Below are 14,479 nucleotides of genomic sequence, written 5' to 3'. Positions count from 1 at the left end.
GAATCCAGGACTGGAATCATTTACCACTGAATCTACTCCATGTATCGATGCTACTTCAAGCTATTACACTTGAAATCTTATGATTTGCGTGAGGGGAAATGGGATGTCATCTAAATATTCAGAATCTCTGGCCCTTCTAAGGACGATCTTCTAGTAATTGAACGGCGGGAAACCCAGTTTCTGGAGAGTTGTCTGCCAGTGTGTGTACATGTGTGTGTGTGCCCGGGGCTGAGTGTTTCTCAGGATTCCGGATTGGATTTAAATTACAGTTGAGTTTATACAGAGAATGACTCTGTGCAGAAGAACAAATGTGTGCGTTCACCTTGAGTTACAACAGTCTCCATTGCATTTCAAAAGAGAGGATCAGATTATCTGAATATAAATGCAATTTGATGTTAATTTATTCTAAGAACATCATGATTTTGATTGTCCTGAAGAATTCAGCCTTTGTTAATACTGTGTTAATTAAAAAAAAAAAATTTGTGTCAGGATTGTAGCAAATTAAAAAAAGAGAGAGAGAGAGGGAGAGTAGACCATTTGATGGGGCAGCTCTTTTCCATCAGCCATTCGGGAACCCCGGTTCCTTCCGTCTTGTCTTACCTCCCCATCCAGGATATGGACACATTGGTGTCTGTGTGGGAAGGAGAAAAGAGAGAACTCCAGGGCAGTCGGTTTATCCTCTGGGTTGGAGATGACTTAGAAATTGTACATTTCTGCTCAAGTTCCATTAGCCTGGACTTAGCAAGGGAAGCACATCCAGCCGCAGGAGAGGCTGGGAAATGTGGTCTCTTGCTAGGCAGCTTTGCAATCAGCTTCCATTCTACTGCTACGGAAGAAGGAGAAACAGATCATGGTTGACAATTAGTAGTCTCCACTGTAAGGGTAAATACTAATCAAAAAAATAAATTTTTTTCCTGATGCCAAAATGAAAAGAGAACTTTTTACCTCTCCACTTTTTCTTTGAGCATTTACTTTGGAAACTTTGGGATTCTAAATCCTTTCTCTATCTCTGAGATGTATGTGAACCTTTCGAAAGCTAAATAAGTCTCCTGCCAGTTTTACCTCCCAGGAATGTCTTTCTCGGGGCTTTGCAGCTATCTCTGAAATGTGAACATCCAAGAAGGTGATGCCTTGTCTCCTTGGCTCTCGGAAAGTTTAATCTAGGCACTGGCTCCAAGTTGCAACTTCATAACTACTCATGAAGATATGAGAAGTTTTATTGTTCCTTTGGATAAAGGCCATTAGCATGTATACAAGGGGTTGTAGCTGCCTGGCCATAAAGAGGGTGAGATTTCTTTCTCCCTTTACAATCTCTAGTGTGATGCACTTTGCAGTCTGATTTAATGCTTATTCAATTATAAAATGGTTTAATTCTTTCCCATAAGTTGTGGAAAGGATTTTTTAGGGTTAGCAGATTTTATTTGAATTATTTCTCCAACATAAAAGTTGTCAACCCCTGTCAGTTCTTCAAACAGCACTGGCCTTTGAATCCCAGAGGTTGGGAACTCTAAGTGTAGACTATGTCCAAGTTTTCCTTGACTTGGTGTGTGTAATAGATATTTATATATACAAATGAGCTGCCAGTCAGGCCCCACAGCTCCTCCCATCTATTTTTCAGCAGCTCCCCCAGACCCACCTCTGGCCTCTTGCACAAACCCTTAGTTTCTGTTCCATTTTAGCCACCTTTGCCATCCCAGAGCCTTAGCCTTTGCAGCCCCAGCCCCTGAAATGCCAGGACAGTGGCTGGTGTTGGCCAGACCACAGTGCTCTGGTGCCCACCCCAGGCCTCACATGCAGGAGAGACACGCTTGCAGATAATGAAAACGAATTCCTCATCATTTCGGGGTTGCAATATTTTGTTATATAATCTATGACTCATAAGTATATGACACCAGTGGCAAAGCAAGAAACTGAACTTTGAACTGGATATTATAACCAGGTGATAGAGCTCACCTGAGAGAATGTTTGCACGCCTATAAATTAATCTTCTTAAGATTTCCAGGTGATTTGGAAGAGGTTTAAAATGCCCTGGACCTTCTGATCATTGCTACTACTACCTCAAACCTGTCTCCCACGAGGAGACCCTGGGAGCTGCCCTCTCCGGGTGCTCCCTCTTTGCAGAAACCTGTAGCTATAGGCTTGATGCAGGGGAGCGTAGTTCCCAAGGTTCCGTTCTCACAGCTCAAACCTCGTCCTTAGTTGGGTGTGACCACAAAGGCATTTCTCTCAAGCAGCCACTCCAGTCAATTCTGCAGAGCTGTCTTGAAGCCCCCCACCCAGGCCCAGTGGGAGAGGAGATTGAGGTCAAGTAGAGCTGTCTGCCACAAATGCATTTACAGAGTGGCTGAACTCATGCATCAACTCTTCCAGCACAGGCCTCCAAAATGATCATGGAGTTTTCTCTGAAATGCAGATAATTCTAGTATTCTAGTGATACCATTCTTCTTGTACATTTAAAGTTAAGTAAGTTTTTAGAGGTTAACCTAGAAACCTATATAGCATACATAAGTTGATCCTATTGGAGAAGAAATCATGATGAAATGCAATTGGCTTAACAACTAAGTTTGGGAAACCAATCCCTTTTAAATTGTGGGAGAGGAGTGTGCTATATTTGTAAGATATGATGGAAAAATTAACATTTTTACATGAGCTCTTGAGTTTGAGAATTTTACTTAATAGGAAGATAATTTAATTTGGTTTTTAACCTTTGATTTAGGACATTTTCCAATGTTTAGGGAAAAAGTAAAAGAATTGTACAATGAATACCCATATGTACCTAGATGCAACAATTATTAACATTTTGCCATGTTTAGTTATCTGTCTGTACTGTTTCTTCCTTCCTTCCTCCCTTCCTTTCCTTTTTTATTTATGCTGAACCATTTCAGAGTAAGCCGCAGAAATGGCATTTCTTCTAGATACTCCAGCATGCATCTCCTGAGAATAATGCCTTCTCCCACATAAGTGCCGCACAATTATCCTACAAGTGACAATTAACAGTAAGTCCCTAATGTCATCTAATGTGCAGGCCACTTTCAAATTTCCCCATTGACCTAAAAATGCCTTTAATAGCTGGTTTTATGAAGCAAGACTGACCAACGCTTATGCATTGTATTTCATTATGATTGAGATAATTTTAAGTCTAAGGGATTTTCCAAATTTCCGTAAAGAAGGAAAGAATCATTAAGAACCAAGATAAATGTAAATATACCCCAGAAAGACTTTTTTCATTTTTATTTAACTTTCACTAGCATTTGGAGCTAATAGTAATTCTTTGCTTCATAAATATGGGTAAGAGATGCTTTTTAAAAATCAGCATGACATTGTTTGCCTCAAATAGCTTTAACATCTTTATGTCATTTTTTTTTTAAGCCAAGATCTCATTGTGGTTACTTCTGTTTTTTCTCCATCACCCAAAAGGAATTTTTGCCTTTTCATTTTGAAATGGTCTACAGATAATTATAATATTATAAATGAACATATGATGGGATTAAATTATTGTACCAGTAAACATTGTAATAATAATATAAATAAAAAAACAAAAGTATCTCAGATTCTCAGGGAGAAACCTTTCCATTTTCCTTTATCCATGTTACTGTTTACATAGTGTAGTCATTGCATAAATACAACTTTACGGTTTCTTTTTTATTTTACTTAACAGTAATTCCTATGTATTTTTAGAGTTTTATATAGTTTTGAGAATTGTAATTTTTAAGGAAACATATTTTGAGTTAAAATAACAGAATTAATTCTTATTAGACACTTAGCTTGTTTCTAATTGTTTTTATTATAAATAAAGTATATATAGAAGTGTTTATGCATACAGCTTCTCATATTTTAAAAGATGTTTCATTAGAATAATTTTCCAGGAGAAGGGTCACTGATTTTTTTTTCTGGTACTACACACCAGAAATTCATTTATACCCAGGGCTATGAGTTCTGTTAACTTGGGACAGATTTTTCTTTAATATATTTTAGACTTTGTGTTTGTCATTACATATAATTACAGAATGCCTTACACAAAAATAACACATAGACTTATCATTGATTCAAATGTAAAAAGTAAAATCTTAAAAGAACTAAAAAAAAGCATAGAGGAATATATTTATAATCTTGGAGAGGGAGACAGGAGGACCTTTTTAAGCCTGAAGCAAAAGAAAAAGCCATAAAGGAAATGATTGGTAAGTTGAAATCTGTGAAAACTAAAATCCTCTGTAGAGCTGAAGAAAAAAGGCCAGTTGAGAAAATATATCTGCACCACATATGACAGGCAATAGCCTAATTGCCTTAATAAATTTCCTTGGAATAAACAGCACTCTCAAATCAATAAAAAAGGACAAACAGTCCCATAGGAAAATGGGCAAAAGATGAGAAAAGCTAAGCTATAAAGTGAACAATAAGTATATGAAGAGATACTCAATTTCTTTCATAACTGAAGAAATGCAAATTAAAGCAACAAGATTATTTTTATTTATCTGATTGACAAAGAACCTAAGGTTTGGTCATACTCAGGGCTTTGGAGAAAGAGACACTAGTTTCCTGTTGGCAGTGCAAAATGGAAAAAGCTTTTTAGAATGAACATACTCTTTGAGCAATATCATAATTTGAGTTCTCCCAGAAGTCAGAACCTGGGGCAAAGGTTAATGTGCAGCTGATTTATCCAAGGAATCAGGAGTGAAGTGGAGTGAGGCAAGGAAGGGGAGACATATATGAAGTGTCAACCACGACTGATTGTTCTCTCCTGCAGATCTCCTGAGAGCTTATAGACACAGGCTGCACAACACAGCCCATCCAGGAGAGAAGGGGAGTAATGGATCCACCAGCTCCCAGCTGCCATCGTCAAAGGTTCTCCCAGCAAGCATCAATTCTCCCACACTTCTGGATAGCACATACATCCTGCAGAGTCTCACGTCAACCACAAGGGATAGTGGATTAAAGATATTTGGGGAAAAAAAAAAAAGCTGTTACAACAAATGTCTTTCACCTTTTTCTAGGAATTGTATACTTGGTGTTGCTGTTCTGAGACTTGTCTCTAAAAGAGATACAGATATAAAATAGAAGAAATTAAGTAAAACTCTGTGGTCATAAATTTGAATTGGATGTACCAGTATGAAATTATATACTCTATATGCAACATATTAGAAGTTTTCCTTTATCTTTCAATTGAAAAGGATTTTATAAAAATGACCATCCTAGAAGCAGTGAACATTCCTAGCTTCCCGATTGTTCTTCAAATATGATTTCACAACTGAAAAGAACCAGGGATCCTTAAGAAATAGCTGTTCCCACGTCTGAAACTGGAAATGGACAAGATGAGCCTAGATATCATGTCATATTAGAAAGCAGCCAGGTTATCAAAGCCACAGGAGTTGTAGCAAAAGAACTAGGCACCAACTTGAAGGGGCTACCATTGGCCAAAGATAGCTTCATGTAACCCCTACTTGTCAGCCTCCAGTACCTCGGAGATCCTGGATCCGCAGAGCTATGAACGGCCTATGGAAACTGAATGGTATCTCGATCCCATCTCAATAGAAACATCCCACCACACCTGTGCCATGTTGAAAGTGGTACTGTTTGGAAAGCAAGCTCGGCTCTTATTCAGGGCACTAGCCAAAAAGGTTTCAGATTCCTCAGAACCTGTCTAATCCCCCTCTCCTTAAAACTCCCACCCCCAGCTCCCACACACACCCATTCTCTTGCTGAAGGTTCTGCACAGCAGAAGCAGGGTGGGGACATGAGAATGCTGTCTTCGACTTCTTAATTCTTTTCTTCTTTTTTCTCTAAGCTCCTTCCCTCATCAAAAGTCCCTTCCCCATTTTTGTCAGGTGAGAATATCTTTTACATCATATCTTCTCCTTACCCTCTCCATGTGTTGTTTTTTTTTTAAATTCAGTTTTATTGAGATATATTCACATACCATACAGTCATCCATGGTGTACAATCAGCTGCTCACAGTACCATCATATAGCTGTGCATTCACCACCCCAGTCTATTTTTGAATATTTTCCTTATCCCAGAAAGAATGAAAATAGGAATAAAAAATAAAAGTAAAAAAGAACACCCAAATCATCCCCCCATCCCACCCTATTTTTCATTTAGTTTTTGTCACCATTTTTCTACTCATCCATCCATATACTGGATAAAGGGAGTGTGATCCACAAGGTTTTCACAATCACACTGTCACTCCACGTAAGCTACGTAGTTATACAATTGTTGCAGTTTGATAGTTTCAGGTATTTCCTTCTAGCTATTCCAATACATTAAAACCTAAAAAGGGTTCTCTATATAGTGTGTAAGAATGTCTACCAGAGTAACCTTTCGACTCATTTGAAATGTCTCTGCCACTGAAGCTTTATTTTGTTTCATTTTGCATCCTCCTTTTGGTCAAGAAGATGTTCTCAATCCCATGATGTTGGGTCCACGTTCATCCCCGGGAGTCATATCCTGTGTTGCCAGGAAGATTTACACCCCTTCTCCATGGTTTTTGATCAGCATTCTTTAGTGCAGTTGTTTCTAATAGTTGGCTTCTAATCAGAGCAACCCTTTCAGGAGCTCAGAAAAGCATTAAAGACAGTTGGACTGAGTTTTACATGTGCAGAGTCACTGAGGGCTCCTCCGGTTCTCCTTTTGCTTTCAAAGAAATCAGACCTAAACCCAAGTAGACAGATGAAAATGCTCATATATATTAAAGAAAACCTGTTCTGTTTGTCCACAAATGACCTTGTCTGTGGTATTTAGCACGTAAACATTTAAAGATGTGGATTGTCATTCATTTCAGTGCAGATGCCACACACCTTTGATACAAGTTGTGTTGGTATGCCACAGCTACTATGACAGATACCACACAATGGGTTGGCTTATGGTTTCAGAGGCATTGGCAAAATCAAGGTGTTGGCAAGGCAGTGCTTTCTCCCCACAGTCTGTAGCATGCTGGTGCTGGCTGCTGGTGCTCCTTGGGGTTCCTTGACTTACATCTGCCTCCCGTCACATAGTGATTTCTCTCCCCTTGCATCTTCTCTTTTGACTCTGACTCCTCTGCTGCCTCAGAATTTTTTCTCTTAATAAGACCTCCATCAGATAAATGAAGGCTTGCCCTCATTCATTTTGGCCACACCCAAAAAGGATTTTGAAAGATCCTATTCACAAATGAGTCCACACCTTAACTGATAACACATCTTCAAAGGGTCCTACACACAAATGGGTTCACACCCAGGGAATGCCGATTAAGGCTAAGAACATGTCTTTTGGGGGTACATGTTTCAGTCTCTCACACAAGTGTCCTTGGGAACTCTGCCTCTGTAAAAATGCTTGCAAGTGAGCTCTGTCTCCCTGGGACTAGAACTGGACTCAGGATCCATGTGGCCACAAGCAGACTACTTTGTGCACTTCAGAAACAATGCTTCAAAAGACACCCATAAGTCAACAAAAGAGACAAGCAACCAGATTTAAAAATGGGCAAAGACTTGAACAGACATTTCTCCCAAAGTTATACAAATGGCCAATAAACACATGAAAAGAGGCTCAACATCATTAGTCATGAGGGAAATGCAAATCAAAACCATAATGAACCACCACTTCACACCCACCAGGATGGCTACTATTAAAAAATGGAAAATAACAAGTGTTGGTGAGGATGCGGAGAAAAGGAAACCCTCATACATTGTTGGTGATGCAGCTGCTGTGGAAAACAGTTTGGTGGTTCCCCAAAAGCTTAAAAATGAGAATTATCATATGAACCCACAATTCCACTCTTAGAGCTATATTTCCAAGAATCAAAATCAGAGATTCAAACATACTTGTACACTCATGTTCATAGCAACATTATTCACAATAAGCCCAAGGGTGGAAGCAACCGAAGTGTCCATCAACAGATGGATGGGTAAAAAAACAATGTGGTATAATACAATGGAATATTAATCAGCGTCAGAAAAGGAATGAAGCACTGATACAAGCGACAACATAGATGAAATATAAAAACAGTATGCTGAGAAAAAAAAACTCAGACACAAAAGAACAAATATTGTATGCTTCCACTTATATGAAATATCTACAATAGGTAAATTATAGAGCCAGAAAATAGATTAGAAGTTTCCAGGGGTTGGGGAAGTGGGGGAAGGTAGGAAAGAGAAGCTATTGCCCAATAGGCACAGAGTTTCTGTTTGGGGTGATGAAAAGTTTTGGGTAACAGGTGGTGGTGATGGTAGCACATTGTAAATATTTTAAATGCCACTGAATTGTCGATTTAAAAATGGTTAAAGTGGGAAATTTTGTGTTATATATGTGTTAACACAATAAAAATTTGAGCTGCGTGCATTAGTTTTAACTTGATATCTCACAGCTGTTTGTTATTGCCTCTTCTTTGCCAGATCCATCTCTCTCTGCCCAGACTAAAAATACATTTTCTGCTCAAGTCATCCTTGCTGCAGGTAAGCTGCTTGCCAACATTACAGTTTGCTTCTGTCTATGGTCTATGAAATTCTAGCTCATTTACCCAGATGTTCCTTCCACATGGAGCTTAGTCAATACTTGCTTTTGCACGTCTCTCTTATTTTGAGGGGTCTCAGTGTTCATCAGTCTTAGCTGTTTTCTTCTCCATCCAAAAGGAAAGCTGTTTGCATCTTCTCCTGGTTTCATTTTTTGTGGCTTGCTCAGTGTTCTCCTTAGCCCCCTGTTTTATTCATATTACCCTTGTATGAAATATGGTGAGGCCAGAGGCAGATCCCCAACCAGAGCCAAAGGGGGAAACCATCAGGGTGCGTCATGAGAGAGAGAGCAAGTGGGGCTGAGATTGTGGTTTCTGTGGGAAGTGTGCAGGTGTGGTACAGTGGCTCACCAGCATGGGATTGGCTGGCTATATTTGAAACTAGGGCCAAGCATCTAGGAGTAACAGATACACAATTGGGGCTTGGCTACCTGAGAACATATACACTTTAAAGGGTCTATTTAAGGAAGATGGAAAATGTGTTAATACAATTGGCCCAGTATTGCTTCAACATCATCATCCTTCATTAGATTATTTGGGGAATCTTCGGGTGGGATTATAGAAGATTTTTATACAAGGGAGCCCTGCATTGTGGAGGACACTTGTAAGGTATAGAGATTGAAGCATCCTAGAAGATGGGTGTAGCAGTGGATTACATTTAAAATACCACAGAGACCTCTATAATGAGGAGTAATCTCTGGAAATCTGTTCTAAACCAATTTGTCTATTTATCTGGGGGTAACCAAAAAAAAAAAAAAAAAAAAAATCAGAAGCTTTAGGGGCTAGTGGTATTTGTTGAATAATTTAGTGATAGTATGAAAAGTATGAATATCTTTCTTTAGGTGCTATGGGACCTGTGGGGTATTATTTATCTACATGTAGTAGGAGGTTTCATTGAGAATAATCTCCCTTCTGTGACTAAAACATAATCCAGTGTCAGTTTATAAGGACCAATGAACCTTGTCTTTGATTAGCTAAATTTAGGGCCATATGTAACTTTTGGGCAAAGGATGTGAGCATGCTGACATTTGTTGTTTGGCTTGAATAATTTGGGTTCATCTGGCCAGTGGCTATTCCTGCCACTCTTAATGGTATAATAATTTTGTAAACAATGAAATTAAGAAAGGGTTCTTTTGTGTCACAACCAGTGTGGTCATCACCAGTGAGCTCATGTCTGGGTCCAGGAAATCCTCCCCAAATGGCTAGCCACTCAGGTTTTTTGGGGCTCCTAGTTTTAGGGTCTATGTTTTTAAAATGAGTTTGGGCAATTTGGAGGCCCTCTTTGCATCTCTGCACATGGGAACTAGATTAGTTTGGGGTGGGGGACTTATCCAAGGCACAGGGAGGAAAGACCAAGCCATCTCTGACAAGGCTGTTAGAGCCTGACCACATGGCTTGTTTACTGGAAGCATGTTGGAATGTCAGTGACACTAAGGTGGTATGTATTTAAGGTCTTCTCCAGGTAATTAATAACCGGAGCTTGATCATAAATTTAAGTTAGATCCCGGGGTAAAATTTGAGTGCAGGCTGTTACGAGTGTATGAGGGGCACTCGGTGCCATCTTGGTGAGGACCATGTTGCAGTTGAACATTCTTCTTTCCAGTACACCAGGGGATGGAAAAACTACAGTAGGCAAAAAACTTGCATCAAGATCAGCACTGAAATACATTAATGTGTGTGATTTAGCTAAAGAAGGGCAACTATGTGATGGCTATGATGAAGAGTATGATTGTCCCATCTTAGATGAAGAAGAGTAATTGATGAGTTAGAAAACCAGAGGAAAGAAGGTGGAGTTATTGTTGATTACCACAGTTGTGATTTCTTCCCTGAATGGTGGTTTCTTATAGTTTTTGTGCTGAGAACCGATAATAGTGTATTGTACAAAAAACGTGAAACAAGGGGTTATGGTGAGAAGAAACTACAAGATAAATATTCAGTGTAAATTTTTTCAAGTTCTTTATGAAAAAGCCATAGCATCTTACAGAGAAGAAATAGTGCATCAGTTGCCCAGTAATAAACCAGAAGAGCTATAGAATAATATAAATCAGTGAAATGGATTGAACAATGGATCGAACAATGGATCAAAGATCATAGCTCTTGACTTAGAAGACTGGCCACATTTCAATCACTCTTGTTGATATTTCTCTGCCCACATAATAGAAATTGTCCAAGTATCAGTAAAACTTCTGTATTAAAATTGTGTTGCAGTACTAGCAGGTAGATAGTAAAAAGGCTTATTCCTGGGCTTTTTTTCCCTCCAGGAGAAGGCTAAAGAATCTCATATTTAATGACTACAGCACTATTAAGGATGGTAAATAAAGACTGTCATCATTTAACGCTTAAACTGGTAAAGGATAAATAAATCTGACCAAATGGGTGGATACCTTTAGGTTTATTACAGAGGAAAATGAAGATAATCTCTTAAAATAAAACTTAAAGCTAAAGATTTTTTTTAAAAAAAGGAAGAAGTGTGCATGAGGGTCTGCCTTGGCCAAGATCTGCTCCACTGCAGTTTCTTGGTTCTATGTAGGCTCTTCCGTTAGGCCCTCCAGGTCAGTCTCTAGTGTGGGCTTGTCCTTGGATGAGATCTCAAACTCACTGAGGGGCTGGACCAACCATACACAGTGGCCAGCAGGCCTGAGAAAATAGAGAAATGGCTTTAAACATTTTTAATATTGAAAAACATAATTGTTTAGGGAACGGGTTTGATTCTTTGGCCTCCATAGGCACTCTTGGGGGTGAGGTTGGGCCATGGATCCCAGACGAGCCTAAATACCTGGACTAAACAGAAACAGACTACCCACCAGTACATGGGCAAACAATTATATTGGATAAATATGTTTTTTGACTTGGCACCCTCCACCTCCAGGAAGTTGGACCATTACCAGTGGGGAGTGGGCTGGCCTTGGTGGGAGCAGGCCTTGGCTGCATGGCTGGGTGGATCTATCCGCAACATTGGAAAATTTTCCCTGCTCATTTTTAAATATGGCTGGCATTCATGTCTCCTCCACAAACAATAATTTGCATATACTGTACAGTACAATATCACATTCAGATATATACCCAACTATTTTTTTCAAATGGCAGTTACCTACTAAAATTGACTTTTCCCATTCACAGATCAAAAATATAATATATAGATTTTTCTCCAAAGTCTGATACCACTATATACATATTATTGTGTTTTGGCAATTTTATACAAAACACACAAATTATGTAGCTTATTAAATACTTGTGACAAGTATTAACTCAATGTGAACACCATTTAAGCCATTTGCAAAGGGTTCAATAATGACTTAAACCTTCTGGTTCGGATTCTTCATCTTTTCATTGTAATACTAACTGCACACATATATACTACAAAATTGTATAAACAAAGATACTATTAGCAGCATGACTAAAGTTCCATCAAAATAGAAACACTTGCCCTTTGGACATCATATCACCATTGCCACACTCTCCCAGGTATTGGGCAATAATTTCTATTTCCTGTAAGATGTCAGAGGAGAATTAGGATTCACCAGGTGGCCTTTATACCAGGAGGAGTCTGACAACACATTAGGGGCAGAAAGAGAAAGGGCAGTGGCTCCTTGTGGACCCCACAGTGGTGTGTGTGTGTGTGTGTGTGTGTGTGTACGTGCCTGGGGTCTTCTTTTGTCAAGTCAATTTTTTTTTTTTGCCTCTTTATTTTGAAATACTTTCAAACTCACAGGACAGTTGCAAAAATAATATAAAACCCCATACAGAGAACTCCAACATATCTCCCACCCAGATACCCAGGCCACCAACTTTTAACATTTAGCCAAATTTGCCATATCATTCTTTTTTTAATGCATTTTTTAATTGTGAACTTTAATGTATATACATAAGAGTGATAACTTTCAAAGTACGATTTCACAAGTAGTTAGCAAATTTCAAAGAATAAGGGTCACAGTTCCACAACTTCAGCTATTTCCATTATTGTAAAATATAACATGCATAAAGAACAGTACAGCTTAACAAGCAGTTATATAGATGATTTCAAAAATTGATGGGTTACAGATCCACAGTTTCAGTTCTCTCCTTATTATGCAATATAAGGTGTATACAGAAAGGTGAAGACTTTCAAAGCATAATTCAACAAGTATCTATAGAGCAAATTTACATTATAGATTACAGTTCCACCACACCATTTACCTCCTTCCAGCTATTCCAACAGCCCAGCATCTAAAAAACATATATATATATATATATATATATATATAATTATATAAACTTTCAGCATTCATAGACCTTTGTTAAATCTTATCTTGTTTGTTCCTACCCCTTCCTCTCACTTAATCCCTTTCTCCATCTTCAGGGGTGTCTAGGCAGTGAGCACCCTAACTTGTTCATATTGAAAGGGAGTGTCGACAGTAGGGGGAGGAGGGCTGCATCTGATCACTGTTCTTAAAGAAGCTGTTGCCTCTGGGTTTTAGGACTTGTATGGCAAAGGAACACTCTGGTGGATTTAAGTTTCTGAGAGATAAAATTTAGTGAGTGCATCTTTTATAGAATCTCAAGTATAGACTTAGGTATTTTGGAACTACTTTTGGTAAGGGCATGGCATATCATTCTTTATTTCTATCCATCTATCTATCTGTCTATCTATCATCTATCTAATTTTCTAAGCATTTGAAAGTAGACTGTATACACTTAATACTTCTAGGTACATTTCCTAAGAATAAGTATATTCACTTATGTAACCACATTAAGTATAGTTAGTTATCATGTTCAAGAAATTTAACACCGATACTAAAGCTTACAGTCTATGCTCCATTTTTTTCATATGTCCCAATAATGTCCTTTTGCGCATTTTTCTCCTCCATTATTAGATACATGTTGTCCTAGTTTGCTAATGCTGCTGGAATGCAAAACACCAGAAATGGATTGGCTTTTATAAAAGGGGTTTATTTGGTTACACAGTTACAGTCTTAAGGCCATAAAGTGTCCAAGGTAACGCATCAACAATTGGGTACCTTCACTGAAGGATGGCCAGTGGTGTCCGGAAAACCTCTGTTAGCTGGGAAGGCACGTGGCTGGCATCTGCTCCAAGTTCTGGTTTCAAAATAGCTTTCTCCCAGGATGTTCTTCTGTAAGCCGCAGCTCCTCTTCAAAATGTCACACTCAGTTGCTCTTGGGGCATTTGTCCTCTCTTAGTTTCTCCAGAGCAAGAGTCTGCTTTCAATGGCCATCTTCAAACTGTCTCTCATCTGCAGCTACTCTCTCAGCTTCTGTGCATTCTTCAAAGTGTCCCTCTTGGCTGTAGCAACCTTGCTCCTTCTGTCTGATCTTATATAGTGCTCTAGTAAACTCATCAAAGCCCATGCTGAATGGACGGGGCCACACCTCCATGGAAACGACCCAATCAGAGTCATCACGCACAGTTAGGTGGGTTGCATCTCCATGGAAACACTCAAAGAATTACAATCTAATCAGCACTGATACCTCTGCCCACACAAGATTACATCAAAGATAATGGCATTTTGGGGGACATGATACATTCAAACCAGCACACATAATTTTGTTTTGCTTGCATGTTCTATCTCCCCTAATATAGCATAGTCTTTAGGATAAAGATGGTAAAATATTCATTTTTGTCTCTAGTATCTAGCACAGTTCCTAGGAGATGGTTTGTGTTCAAAATAGTTCGTTGAATTAAACAAATGCCTAAATTTTCGGAGAAAGCCATGTAGATTTCAGTAGGGATGAGGTCCCAGTTAAGAGAAGGATCTTAAGTATAGACTGGACAAGTGCTTTATCTAAATAACTGGTAGGAAGGAAATCAGATAGTTAGCACCTACACTTGCTGTTGATTTGAAAAGAATTTCTTTCACATTCAGGGACTGCTTCTGCCTGGAAAGGGAGGAGCTGATGACTGGGTCCAGCACAAAGGTTGCTGTGTGTGTCTGTGTTGTCTTTGTGTGTGTGTGTATGTGTGTGTGTGTGCACTGAGTTGGGTGGGAATCCCCAGTGGCCTGT

At 38.9% G+C, this 14,479-nt stretch overlaps 1 protein-coding gene and 1 pseudogene across 1 annotated transcript in view; both read left to right on the top strand.

The window, feature by feature from the left end:
* GOLM1 (golgi membrane protein 1) overlaps positions 1 to 14,479 on the top strand; it is a 182,373-nt gene that overhangs the window by 40,142 nt on the left and 127,752 nt on the right. Inside the window, exon 3 of the mRNA XM_037797948.1 lies at positions 8,364 to 8,423. The gene's annotated coding sequence lies outside the window, so the exon portion shown is untranslated. The remainder of the gene's footprint in view (positions 1 to 8,363; positions 8,424 to 14,479) is intronic.
* On the top strand, positions 10,054 to 10,580 carry LOC119505283 (annotated as a pseudogene).

The sequence above is a fragment of the Choloepus didactylus genome, chromosome 10 (assembly GCF_015220235.1).
Source record: "Choloepus didactylus isolate mChoDid1 chromosome 10, mChoDid1.pri, whole genome shotgun sequence".
In the NCBI taxonomy this organism is placed as follows: Eukaryota; Metazoa; Chordata; class Mammalia; order Pilosa; family Megalonychidae; genus Choloepus; species Choloepus didactylus.
The sequence above is the reverse complement of the archived record's forward strand: the minus strand, read 5'-3'. Positions and strand labels throughout refer to the sequence as shown.